We start from the raw sequence: 14,395 nt of genomic DNA on the forward strand, positions 1-14,395 counted from the left end.
TGACCCTTTTTATTATGGGTTTAGATATGGGGAGGGTTGGGAGGGATTGCTGGATTCTCTGGCATACCAGCTATACAACCCTGAATAGGACTGGGCACAGGAATTGGGCAATGCTAGTGGTCTGGATGCTACTCCAGACGCTGGCATGCTTTCTCCCACTACTGTGACTACGGTGGAGGGAGCGTCCTGTTCAGAGGTGATCAGCAAGGGCGGCTGAGGTAGTCTGCCTCAAGTCTCCTTCAGTGGTGGTCAGGACTAACCTGATTGAGGTGCTTCAGCCTGGGGCTTCCACTTCGAAATCCCTTTTCCCCTTTAATGGGGTCCTTACGAATGTCCTTCTGGGTACCTGGTCCAAACCCAGCACAGGGGCTCCTGTGAATAGGAAAATCACCCGCTGCCATAGGCCTGTGCTGAACTATCCTAAATTCCTGTCTCAACACCCTGCGTCTGAGAACCTTGTCATCTAGGCTCCTTCTTTATCTGGCGCATTCCCATCCGCACACCCAGATAGGGAATCAAAAAGACTGGATCAACTTGGGAAGATGTTTTCTTCCTCCAGTCTGGCATTGTGGTCCATGAACACTGTATACCTCTTGGGCTGCTATACCCATTCCCTATGGGATACGGTTGTACAGGTGTTGCCACAGGTCCCTGAGGAGGCCCGGGCCATCATCTCCCAGGCTGTTGCTGATGAGAGGGATGCAGCAAAGTCCACAGTCTGTTGTGGGCTGAACACGACTGACTCACTGAGTGGACCGCTTGTGTCGGAAGTGGCCTTAAGGCGCCATGCCTGGTTGAGGACATCTGGCTTTTCGGGGGATGTTCAACAGTCTCTCATGGATCTGCCCTTTGATGGTACCGGTCTCAGCAGACTTGGCCCTTGAGCGTTTTAAGGAATCCTGGGCGACAGCTTGGTCCCTTGGCCTTGCAGCAGCCCCTCATCCAACACAATCTGCTTTTCGCCCCTGCTGCAGCTTCCAAACCCTCCTAGTCAGTCGCAACATCCTAGACCAGTTGGTGGCAGGATCTGCCATCACCTGCCCCATTAGGAGTCCGTCACGATGGACAGGTGGGTTTTGTAAATAGTCAGAAGGGGCTACTCCCTCCTCTTTGAATCCTCACCTCCGCCCGAGCCACCATCTTCTGACTGCTTAGCGGAGGATCATTTGGCACGTCTCCACTAGGAAGTTGCAGCTCTCTTGGCCAAAGGAGCCATAGAGAGGGTCCCTGCGCCAGAAGTAAGTTGTGGTTGTTATTCCTGCACCTTTCTGGTGCCCAAGAAGGACCAGGACCCTTGCCCTGTCCTAGACCGCCGGGCCCTCAATTTCTTCCTCAAAAAGAAGTTCAAAATGCTCACCGTGGCTCAGGTCCTGTCTGTCTTGGACACTGGAGACTCGCAGGACGCCTACTTCCACATGACCGTCCTGCCTGCCCACAGACGTTACTCGCGATTCGTGGTAGATAATGAGTACTTTGAATTTACTGTGCTCCCCTTTGGCCTCACAAGCGTCCCTCAGGTTTTCAAGAAAGTAATGGTGGCGGGGGTCGCAGCTCATCTGCGCACGTTCGGGGTTTCAGTCTTTTTCCCCTACCTCGACTGGCAGTTGATGGCGAACACGCCTTAGACTGTCGTCTCCCACCTTTAGACTACAGCAAACCTTCTGCCTTCGCTGGGGTTCACTATAAACGTGCTGAGGTCACACCTGACACCCTCGCAGACGCTCTCCTTCGTCGAAGCTGTTCTGGACATGGTGCAGTTTCAGGATTATCCTCCTGAAAAGTGAGCTCAAGATATTCAGGCTACGATATTAATGTTTCAGCCTCTATCCTGGATTTCGTTGAGAATGAATCTGAGGCATTCTGCTGGGGACATCTGCCAGATGGTTTATGGGGGCGGTGCAGTGGGACCTGAAGTGCCAGCTAGAGCAGCATCGGGGAATCTTTCCAGCATGGTCCAGAACTCGGAGGGAACTGCACAAGATCTGCAGTGGTGGCTTTGAATCGGGATTAGATTAACGGCAGATCCCTTTCCCTTCCCCATCCAGATCTCACTGTAGTGAGATGCATCGCTCCTCCGATGGGGCACCCACATGGGAGAGATGGAGATCAGAGGCCTCTGGTCTCTGTCAGAATCTGGACTCCACATCAAGCTATTGGAGCTCTGAGTGATCAGGCTTGCATTGAAAGCAATCCCTCCCTCTCTAAAAGGGAAAGTAGTGCAGGTGTTCATGGACAACACCACTGCCATGTGGTACTGCAACAAGCGGGGTGGAGTGGGGGCGTGGACTCTGTCAAGAGGCTCTGTGCCTCTGGACGCAGCTGGAACACCAGGGCATGACAATGATGGTTCAACATCTGGCAGACTCTCGGAACGCCAGAGCAGGCAAACTCAGCCATCGATGCATGGTCGATCACAAATGGCATCTTCATCCGGATGTGGCCAAAGGTGTCTTTTCAGCAGTGGAAAAAACCTTGGTTAGATCTGTTCGCCTCTGCAGAGAATGCAGAATGTCAGTTGTTTTGCGCGTTAGTTTTCAAGGTGACACTTGTTCGGCGATGCTTTTCATCTAGAGTGTAACTCAGGCCTCCTTTACGCCTCCCACTCCCCAATACCACTTTTGCCAAGAGTTCTGGAGGAGATCAAGAACGACCGGGGCCAAGTAATACTTGTGGCACTGGACTGGTCACCAAGAGTTTGGTATCCTGAGCTATTGAGCATGGCCTTCAATCCTCCGGTCAGACTGCCTCTTCGGGAGGATCTTCTGTCCCAGCAGCATGGAACTTTTCTCTACTCGAACCTGTCCAGTGTCCGCCTTCTTGCGTGAAGATTGAGCAGCAGCAGTTGACAGCTTTCGACCTTCTGCCCGAAGTCTGTGATGTTATCTTGGCAGCCAGGCACCCCGCAACCAAAACGGTCTAGCCTGTTGTTGGCACAAATTTGTGGCATAGTGTACCAACAAATCTATTGAGCTCCTCTCTGCACCTCTCTCTGATGTTCTCCTGTTATCCTCTCTTGCCCTGCAGGGCTGTGCTTTTGGCACTCTTAAAGGCTACTTATCTGCTATCTTGGCCTTTCTCAGATTAACAGATCAATCTTCTCTATTCAAGTCCCCCATTGTGGGGAGGTTCTTTAAGGGACTCACCCATTTGTACCCACCTACCCCATTCATCATGCTTCAGTGGGATTTGAACCTAGTCTTTACCTACCTTATGTGTGCCTTTCCATAATTGCCCTTTGCAGCTCCTCGCTCTAAAAACTACTTTCCTGATTGCTATCACCTCTCCTCGCAGAGTGAGTGAGCTTCAAGCTCTTTTGTCGAAGCCATCATTTCTATCTGTCTATCCTGACAAAGTGGTGATTCGTAGCAGAGTCTCCTTCATTCCTAGGGTTGTTACACCTTTTCATGTAGGCCAAGCCATCACTTTGCCTCCTTTTTCCACACTCCCTCATCCCTTTCATGAAGAGGAGTGACTATTGTCTGGATCCAAAAAGAGTGTTGGTGTTCTATCTCAGTTGTGCCAAAGATTTCCGGGTGGATGATCTAACTGTTTGTGGTATATTTGGGTGCTACGAAAGGACGGGCAGTACAGAAGCAAACCATCTCGCAATAGGTGATGCTCTGCATCAAAATGTGCTACTCTTGGCAAAGAAGTAACCACCTGAGGGCTTACATGCTCACTCTGCCAGAGCAACTGCTGCCACCACAGCGTTAGCACAGAGTTCCTGTCCTGGACATCTGCCAGGTAGCAACCTGGGCATCCCTACACACGTTCACAAGACATTATTGCCTGGACAGTCAGGTCTGCAGAGATAGCTACTTTGGTCATTCAGTCCTGCAGGACTTTCTAGTATGATCCTGGTTCGCAGACCACCACCGAGGATGGTATTGCTTGGGTATCTTTTCTAAGGTAAGGTATCTGCAACTAGAAGTCTCTATCAGATGAACAAGTTACTAAACTTCGTTAACGATTTATCTGGTAGAGACATATTCTAGTTGCAGACTCCTTACCAACCCGTCCATCCTCCCCTTACTGCAAACTGACTTCTGGGGACAGGGATTCCCTTTTCAGGGCCCTAGTTCTGGCACACCATTCTCAGTGTTCTTCAAGGCTCCATGCTTCTGGCATGGAAAGTCATGAAAAGGAACTGTCGTCAATATGCCAGGATGGCGCCTATATAAGACCGTGGTGTCGTCATTGTGAACACGACACCAACAGCGCATGCGCAGTTGACCGATGTCGCGCAAGGGTCCTGCTTGAAGAAAAATGTCCAGATCCAGTCTTACTCCTGGGGAAATTCTAAGTTAAGGAATCATCTGCAACTAGAGTATGCCTTAACCTGATAAATTGTTACCGAAGGTAAGTAACTTGTTCTATTGGTTCATAAAGCTTAGTTTAAAATTATTTTTTTTGTTTCCAGAATAGATATTATACACAACTGTTTGAGCATTCTGCATGAGACAAGGTAGCTTGAGGCAGTGTAAAAGTAAAAAAAAAAAAAAAAAAAAAACATAATAGGCACCCCTCTGCACTCCCCCACCCCAACTAGTAATATAACTTAGAACTAATGACATAGCTGGAGAGCACAGTGATATTATTGTTTTATGAGATCAGAAATGTAATTTGTTTAGACCAGAAGGTTTTGAGGTTGTGTGCGATTTTTGGGGCTCCTTACATGCCAAGCCCCAGAAATGTGTTTGTGTTTCAGTTGGTATGTCTTGAGCAGGGCAAAGACTATTGATTGCTAACATGCTCAGGGTCAACCAAATACTCCACGCTCCAGTGAGACCAAACACACATTCTAACATGGATATTGCAGCCTAGGCTGCAACTTTTGAGCCCTTACGTCCTTTTAATAATGCCCACACTGATAATTTGATGTCAGCTTGATCAAAGCTGCATTCTTGCCTGCTTGTGAATAGGCAGGTATCAAGACCTGTCAGACCGGCATTTAATAGCCTGGATTTTCTCACCAATCACCCCATCTGAGAGAGTCTTTTTGTAGAGGCCTTGACCAGAATCGTGAATCTCAACTCCTTTTCACCTACTCATTCGGCTAGGGAATCCAGGAGGATTGATGCTTTTGGCAATCACATGTTTTCTTTTGCCAGTCTACCCCTGCAAGCTGAACAATGACGATTGTCTGCTGGGTCATTAAACACATGCCATTTGGGACACCGCCAATGAGATCTTGCCAGGCGTCTCGGAATACCTTAGCACTTCTCTGGCCCAGACGATTCACGATGGACAGGACAAGGCCAAATCTGTTATCTGCGCATGTGTGGGTAGTACAGATCGCATAGGTAGGGCAGTCAGTACTGTCCATGTGTGTATGCGATCCACAGTATTCTTACATGATGTACGGGCCTCCCTCATGTATTTTCCTTTTGATTGGTCCTACCTTTTCGATGAGAGAAGGCAGACTTTGCTGGAACGCTTTAAAGACAGCAGGACTACAGCGCACCCCTTGTGACTGTGACTCCTGCCAAACAGTTTTGGCATTTATATAGAAAGTTTTGAGACTATTCCAGAGGACTGCTTTATATATATACAGCTTTCCCAACCAATGATGCAGCAGATTCCCCAAGCCTTTCCAGGCTGTGGACATAGGTCTGGCACACCACATATGGGCCAGCAGAGGCATCAGGCGCCCAATTCCTCCAGTAGGAAGCAGGATTCCACATTCCTCGTAGCTTGGCGATATATCATGTCCAGCTGGTCTTACAGATTGTTCAAAATGGCGAAACCCTCCATTTCCTCTCTGCCCCTCCCACACCAGGCCTATCCTGGATCTCAGTCCTCAAAATAAAAATGTTTCTAGCTTGCCCATCAAGAATTTTCAATTCTATTAAGGACACGGATGTGAGGATTATGCTTTTCTTTTTCTTTTTTATTTTTAACTACAATTTTTAGCGGCAAATCATAGTAAAGTAAAACAAAAACTACAATATCCACGTTTCACATAATACATGTCACATGCCTCTGTCACAGGGCAGTATCCCATATAAATTTAACATGCCGCCATATTGCGTCCTCTTTCTTTGTGAACAGTTGCAAAAGTACAATACTTTCAATCAGATAAACCTATAGTCACCAACTGTCCAAATCGATCCAAACGTGGACCTGAAACCTTCTCAAAACTATTTTCCATCAAGAAAGACCACCAGCTAAACCGGAGTTTGACTAGGGCTTGACAAAAGCCTCTCCAGGATGTAGAAGGTCACAGTCAACAGGACTCTTTCCCATGAAAACCCCAGACTCGGTCTTCAAGAAGAATTTCAACCATTTTTCTGGTCTTTTCCTGGAAACAGAAATCATGTACTGAAAAAAACTGCAGGAAAAAGTTGAAATATAGAATCCCATATACTGCAGAATAGAGTCTGTACAGGGTGGGAAAGAAAAGACTCAACAAGATATACATCCATATTTACACCAACAGTTGAATCAGATACATATATTTAGGGTGGGACAAGCCTCCATGTCTGAAATAGAATTGATTTTCTTGAGGCGTAAGCTCGAATTTGTTTTTTTTATTCTATGTTGGGACCGGAGACTCTGATTATGCTTGTTCAAAGCTGCATCACTACCACAGATGCTACATAAAGAATAGGTTTATAATAGAATTTGCAAAATGTAGACTCGGACAACCAATCTCCCACCTTCATTATGTCTTCCAAACAAGACCCTAAGGCCTATGGTTTTGATGCCATGGGTCCTCTGGCTGAACGGACTCCAAAAAAACAAGATATCATTACCAGCTCGAGCAAGCAGCCATCTCATCAGTCTTGCCAGGTAGCCACTGGTACAGGTCAAAAGGGTTTCTGGAGAGCAGTATGGTTTTGGCCACCAGATTTCTGTCTCGGCTCACAAGTAACTGCTTCATAACTTCAAACATTGAACACACAATTGAGGATTCTCTGGAAAATGGGATAGGTTACTGACCTGCAATTAGATTTAGTACGTCTCGTTATAGTGAACGTCATGCCTTCCCAGGAATAAACTGCCTGAGAGGTCCAGAGTGCGAACATCCGAAACTCTTATGTTAATTTAGCTGAGATTAGTTTACGCTTGAATTACTTATTTGCTGGCGATTGCTCCAAGAATTTGAACGCTATATTAACATCCCAGAGGGACAAGTGTACAGGTTTAGGTTAGACATGCAAACACCCTTCATTACTTTGCAAATCAAAGGGTGTTCAACCACTGGTTTACTGTCCACCGGAAGATGACCAGCTAAAATTGCAGATCTAAAATTGTTCACCAGCCTATAAGCTAAGCCTGACTATGCAAGTTCAGATATGAAGTTCGATCCATATCTTGCTTCCCAACCCCATCTGCTGGCGTCCGATTCGATAACTATCTCTGGAGTGGAGGTGAAAATGGCTTGCCTTTCCAGGACTCCATGAGTTCCATCCACCATAGAATAGAATTGAAACTTTTTGTTACGGTAGCTAGAAAAGTTTTCAATCTATGTCAGAACACGGAGGCGAGGATTAGGCTAGTTCAAAGCTTATCCACCACTAGAGTTGCCAGATTAGTGATAGGTTTGAAATAAAATCTTTTGAAAGTAGAGTCGGAGGACCAGTCCGCAGAATTAAGAATGCCCTCACCCCCATATAAAAAGCCTTGGACGTCATGAGGGCCCCCTGACTGAATGGGCTCCAAACTGGGAAGCATCTATCCCCGCTTCCTGCATAGTCCATCTCACCCATCTGGCAATGGTAGGGCCGGAGACTGTTTTATGGGACTTGGTGAAGGCGATCAAAAGCTGCCTTTAACCTGGTGGACAGAGTTCCTCTGTCATAGCTTTGTACGCTTTCAGTGTTCTGCCCACACACAATTTAGGACTCTCGGAAAACATTGGATAAAACCCCACCACTGAATTACATTTGGTTCATCTAGAAATATGGAAAGTAACCCCTTCTGTGGTGAACACTCTACCCTCACGTCAAAAACCCTTTGGCAAGAAATAAGGCATAACAGAGTAGCCAATTTAGAGAACAGCTGTTTCCCAGAGAGATATTTGTTAGATGGCCTTGTCTTAAACAAGTTCCGTACCCGATTAACATCCCACATCCTGGAGTAACGTGGTTCCGGAGGAATCTATAACCTGATACTGCATAGGAGTTTACATACCAGGGGATGTTCTCCCACCGGGTGACTGTCAGTCGGCAAATGACCTGCTGAGATTGCTGAGCGGAAGGTATTGATGGATCTGTAGGCCCGGCCCTATGAGGCTAAGGCTTCCAGAAAGTTCAGGATATAGACCATGTCTGACCCCAAAGGATCCAACTGGCGTTGTAGACACCAATTAGTATCTCTTATTTGTGCAGACCAACCAAGCTCAGGCAAGTAGGGAGGCAGGGTCTTATGAAATGCCTGGGACTTTCCAACATTCCCTGTAATCCGCCAGGCCATGAGACAGTGGGACCCTGATAGGACTAGGGGATGAGGGAAAATTCCTAGAAAGTTCCATCACTGCTACAAACAGGAACTGAGATCTCCACGCCGGGGTGATGACAACCAGGTCCGCCCTTTGTCTCCGGACCTGAATGGATAGCCACATTATCATTGCGGATGTGGGAAATACATACCCCAACTCTGTGCTCAATTCAGAAGGAACGCTGCAGTGAATTTCGTTTTGGGATCCGGTCTCCAGCTGCAATACCTGGGCAGCTACGAGTCCAAACAAGAGGCAGAGTGTCTAAGGAGAAAGGACCCCAACAGTTCTGTACCTGCCATAAATCTTTCGGATGCAGCATCCATAGGCTTGCATCTCTTCAGTGACGGAAATGCCAGTCCGCCACCTGATTGGTCTTCCCCGGGAGATGCTCCGCTGACACAGAGGTTTGATTTGCCAGGCAATAGTCCCAAAACAAACAAGCCATGTCCGACAGGGACTTGGATCGGGTTCTCCCTAGGTGATTGACGTAGCAGACCGTCGCCATGTTGTCCATTTTGAGGATGGTGGAACATTGCACTTTGTTCTTCTTTCAGCATTTCACGGCAAATGAACCCACCATAAGCTTCAGGCATTTTATGTGCAGAGACTGTTCTGTTCAAGACCACCACCTCCTGTGAAAAAAATCTCCACAGTGGGCCCCTAGCCCAAACCGCTGGTATCACATGCGATCACCAATTCCGGTTGCAAGCCGAAGATAGCCCAGCCGTTCCAGGCTTCCATGTGGGAGGTCCACCACTGCAGTTCTTCCCTTGCTTCTGCTGAGAGGGAAATGTACTGGTAGTAAGTGAGAAACTTCCTGAGATGCAAAACTTTTAGGCGTTGCAGTTCCCGGTAATGCAGAGGACCTGGAAAAATCACCTGTATAGAGGAAAACAGAAGGCCTACAAACCGGGCCAGGTGTCTTAGAGATATCTGTACTTTTGCTAAGGTTCTCCTGAGTTCTTGCCACATTTTGGCCATTTTCTGGGCCTTGACGGAGACCACCACAAACCCCAAGAAATGCAGGGATTGAGACGGAATGAGGGAAGATTTCCTCCAGTTGATCGCAAAGCCAAAATATGAATCGTCCACATAGGTGCTGGACCAAACGCTGCAGACATTGATTCATGAGGAGAATGTCATCTAGATAGACTATGAAACAGACCACCCTCCCTCTGCGACCCCCCCCCCCCCCTCCTGCCTCCACCCCCACCCTCGCCCACCCTCCAAAAACATCTTAGGTGTGCCATGACTGGTTTCAGCAGCTGGATGTAACACTAAGGAATGGAAGACAGTCCGAAAGGAAAGGAGGTGAATTCAAGTATATGAGATCCCCATTGAAACTGGAGGAACAGTCTGTGTGACGGGAAGATTGGGACCATCAGGTAAGTGTCCTTTAAGTCCTAGCAGACCATCCAATTTCCCGTTTGTAGGCGGTCTCTGAGGAGGTGAATGCCCTCCATCTTGAAATGACAGAAGACCAGCCTTTCGTTGAATCACTGCAGGCTGATCATTGGCTGAAGGCCTCTGTCTCTGTTGTCCACCAGGAAAAGGTTGCTGAGAAAACCTGAGGGGTGTTGAGTGGATGGGACTACTACCCCTTTCTCCAGGAGACTTGTAACTTCCCGGCCCACTAGCTGCTGTTGGTCTAGAGGAAAATCCAGGGGTGTCTGCCTCAGAGGCTGGAATAGCATACCATTAAACTCTATTTGAAACCCCTTAAAGGACTGCAAGACCCAGGCATCTGACAATATCTCTTCCCAAGCCTATAAGAAATATTTCAGCCTTCCCCGGGCATATGCCCCACTGAGTCTTGTACTCTTACCTTGGGGAGTGGGGTTGGAATTGAAGCCCCTAGATCCTCCTCGGAAACCTCATCGGCGTGGGTAGCTTCTTGTGGGGTAGAAGTTCCCAAATCTGGCAGCATCTTGCTACTGGTTTCTGTGCGTGTCTTCACCTCGAAAGGTACCTTGGGAGAAGGCACGGCTGGCCACGCACCCCTTACCACGACTGGCAGCAGCAAAAATAAGAGGGGTGAAGACCCTCTTCATCAAGGACTGAGCCTTGTCTAGGGAGGTAAAGGTAATAACAAATTTGCCTGGTTCTCTGACAAAAGGGTCGGCATACAGGCTACTCTGAGCCACTGCGCCCCTTCTGAATTGGCTAGCTCGCCGAGCTTCGGGTCAATCTTGATTAATGGGGACTTGTGGCTTTTGTTTGAAATCACTCAATTGGCATTGACCAGGAATATGACAGCCCTTTGGGCCCAGTTAGAGAGAATGTCTGGGGACATTAAGGATTCGGACACCTTAGTATCTTCTGTTTTGTCCAGGGTTTTGGCAAGGGGACCAGCCATATCCAAATGTTGATCCTGGCAGGATTGCCAGGACCGGTCAATCCCTTTCTTGAGATCCTGGACGAATTTCGCCAGGAAGATGGCCACTTTGGAATCTATATCCAGAGTGTGTTCAACTTTGCCCTCCAGGGAAGGTCTTGAGCACTCCGTCCGGAGGCAGCCCCTGATCTCCTTGTCCAAGGGTTTGCTCAAGCGACCTGCCATATATTGTCACTACCTTGGGGGCAGGGCACCAACGTGATGACTGGGGATGTGGGAGATCATCCGGGTCCAACATGTCGATACATGGAGTGTCTTTGGTCCCGTTAGTGTCCTCATACTATCCCAGGTCCCTGGCAGAGGGATGCCATGGCCTAGTAGGGCCAGCATCGCCATCTGAGGTTTTGGGAGATTCGTCTATCCCAGAAGGATCATCAGGGAAGGGTTAACCAGGGTCTCCCAGTTTACCCAGGACTGTCAGTGAGAGGAGCTCGAGACTGTATGAATTCCCTTTTTAAGCGCACAAAGGCTTCAGGATCCCCCCCAGCATCATCCAGAAACTTGTGCTTAGCCCCTGAAGTGCTGGGCTGCCCTCGAGAGTCTGAGTCCCTGACGTTTCCTCCCTAAGACTGAGGGTTTTTTGGCATTGCGTCTGAAGGTGGCCAAGGGCGTCATGACCTGCGTCACCACCTTAAAGATGGAGGCATCCATCACCTGACAGAAGTTATCATCTATGGGGAGCTAGGTTATGCTTTGCTCCTCCGTATAAAACTCAGATTCTTCAACGTCTCCCATCCTGCCCTGAGCAACTAGATAAGGAGTCTCTGTAAAGGATATGAGGTTGGAGAAGCTTGGCCCTAAATATCAGGGGGGAGTGGCACGAGACAGTGCCCCTTTGGTTGTTATTGGAGGATCTAGGCTTCAAGGAAGAGGGCAATAATGCACGGCACAGGTCCATTATTCATAGTGGATTGCAGTGCTTACTCTGGGACTTAAAACCTTTATACGTGGGCCTTGGAGCCGCCTGGAACGAGTCTCAGTAATTACCAAAACACAGTCCATCCTACCCATGTAGCGGGTGTTCAGTCTCCAGGTGGAGGCTCAGGAACCAGGTAATTGCCATGTAAACAAGTGATATGCTCAGATTTGACAGCCCCCGCTTGCAGGTGCGGCCTGCGCGCTTTACTGTTGTCAGGGAATGAACTTGACGTGCCGGCTGGGGGGATGGAGGAGCGAAACACAAAGTGCAAAATTAAGGGATTGTGTGGAAATCGTGCCATGCGCTTGAGCCAAGCAAAAGGCAGCCACGTAGAACATGCTCTGAACATTCCCGCGCGCCGCTACAGATAAAACATAGAGACCATCAGTGATGACTAGGAAATTGAGGCGTCCGGCCTGCCCGCGACGAATGCCGAAGCTATGGTTGTATGATCGCTCGGTGGAGCTGCACGCACCAGAGGGGCAGCAACCATAAACAAGCATTTGCAATGCAACGGGTCTCGCGTTTGCTCATGTTAGAGCTGATAGCGTTGTTAACTCCTAACCTGACTTTTCACCTATCGGCAAAAGTGCATTTATGTACGTAACTCGAAAAAGTGCAATTAACTATGTAAAGCGCTGTGACGTATGCATGCCTTCGAATAATGAAAGCAAGCAGATTTTATTAGGCAAGCCCACGAACCAATCAAAAACACTGACGTGACGTCGACAGGGCTCAGAGCCCTTTTCTAAACACTAAAGCTTCTCGCTACGATACGCATGCGTGAGCGCATGCAACGCAGGCTCGACCATAAAAAGAGAGAGGGCACTTATCACTTGTGCTGCTGGAATAGCGAAGAAAAGAGGATCCCCAGGGCCTCTTATAGGAGGAATGCTGACTCTTCATTGGACTTTGTTCCTTTCTCTGTTTTTGTTTCCCGGTGTTCATGAGAAATGTAGTTGATAACGTTGTTTGTAAACTAATGACTGCTGGTGCATTAAAGTGATGAAAGAAAAGGCCTGATCCTAGCCTCCATATCCTGACATTGAATCCATCCTGTACTGTCCATGGAGGGCAATCCTGCACTTCCCAGAACTGGGCACAGTCCTACTTCCTGAGCCCCCGCTCTGCCTCTGCGTTCAGCACTACTCCCTCGCACTCTGGAGGGGAAGAAAAACTGTCCAGGTGGCCAAAGACCAGGCCCATCTATGGTTTTCTAGTGCATAGAGTTTACATCGAGCAGTATTGCTGCCAGATCTGTGAATCTAAATGTGATAGAATTCAACTAGGAAAAAGACCTAGAAGGCAGCTCGCTGTGCGTGTTTGTTGTTTCTGTCTATAGAGTCAATCACAAATTACACCACTTTTCCCCACAATTTTTAAAAGTAAGGACAATCTTGCACCATGTGATTTGTAAAGAAAGAAAAAAAAGTATACGCCCTCTGTATTGCATAGTGGCACGTTGCATGCACATCCCATATTAAAGGATTTATATTCAGACTTTCCTTCAGGTATTTTTCATTCATTTATTTAAAAATAAATCTGTGATATTTGTGTGATCACTTTTGCTTTGTTTTTTTAAAATTTGTATTCATTTTAAAACCGAGGTACAGTCATATTCAATAGAATCAATAGTAAAACTTAGCAGTTTCGGTTGAATTTGAGATATTTAATTCTGTTCACATCGTCCCTTGACAGCAGGTATCCCCATATTTATCTCAACAGCACAGGTTGACCGTCTCTCTATATGCAGAATATTGGGTCTGTGTGGGCACCCTAGCTTTCCAAGTGTCCTTAAGGTCCTTCAACACTCTTTTTTTCCAGTATAAAAGGTTTCCGCCATTGGCCTTATATCTTTCACTGTATCCTGGGACACCACCACCCGTCATTACTGCTTCTGCGTCCTTTCTCCTTTACCTGATTCCTGTACATAAGGATCCCTAACTTTATGGCGGTCTTGGAGCTTAAGCATTATTCTGCACATTTCTCTGGGAGAAGTGAGGGCGATGCTTTGTTGCTGTATCATTTAAAGTCCTACTCTCCAGCACCCATGAGCTCTATCAGTATTTGCTTCATCTGTTCAACTCAATCAGTCCTTGCTTGATCACTTACGCCCCTTATTCAAAGTGTCCTTGTTTACTGTATGCCTTCAGAGTAGTTCCTCCGCACAGTTGAGCAGTTGTTGTTCTTAATTGTCCGATTTCTGCCTGTTTGCTAGTCCTGGACAGTGTGACTTTAGTCCATTTGCTCAGTCTGTCTAGTAATGCAAGACGTCCGTTTACTGTTCAAAAGTGCACAAAATAAACGGCAGCATTACAAATTGTAGTCTGTCTTTGTTCCCCTCAGTTAATGACATCACACAGTTGTGAAATGAATGCTCTTCATGAGACGCATCTCGCCCACGCCCTGGACAATGCACTTGTTTCTAACTGGTCTTGCTCAGAGCTTGCTGCTTTCGCAAAGCTGTAGCCTTCTAGTTCAGCTTGCTTAACAAAGGCTGTATCGTTTTCACTTGGTGCCTCTTGCCTTTGTGAAGACATGCATGCACTCTTGCTTCACTGGAAGACAATGTGTCCTGCTAGTAGCGCTCTTACTTCTGGATCATCCCAATAATGGCATGAAAACCTAGCAAGCTAGT

At 47.5% G+C, this 14,395-nt stretch overlaps 1 protein-coding gene across 1 annotated transcript in view; it reads left to right on the forward strand.

Annotated features, from left to right (window-relative positions):
- PAK2 (p21 (RAC1) activated kinase 2) overlaps positions 1-14,395 on the forward strand; it is a 439,171-nt gene that overhangs the window by 27,943 nt on the left and 396,833 nt on the right. The gene's annotated exons all lie outside the window — the stretch shown is intronic.

The sequence above is a fragment of the Pleurodeles waltl genome, chromosome 11, assembly GCF_031143425.1.
Source record: "Pleurodeles waltl isolate 20211129_DDA chromosome 11, aPleWal1.hap1.20221129, whole genome shotgun sequence".
NCBI classification, from domain to species: Eukaryota; Metazoa; Chordata; class Amphibia; order Caudata; family Salamandridae; genus Pleurodeles; species Pleurodeles waltl.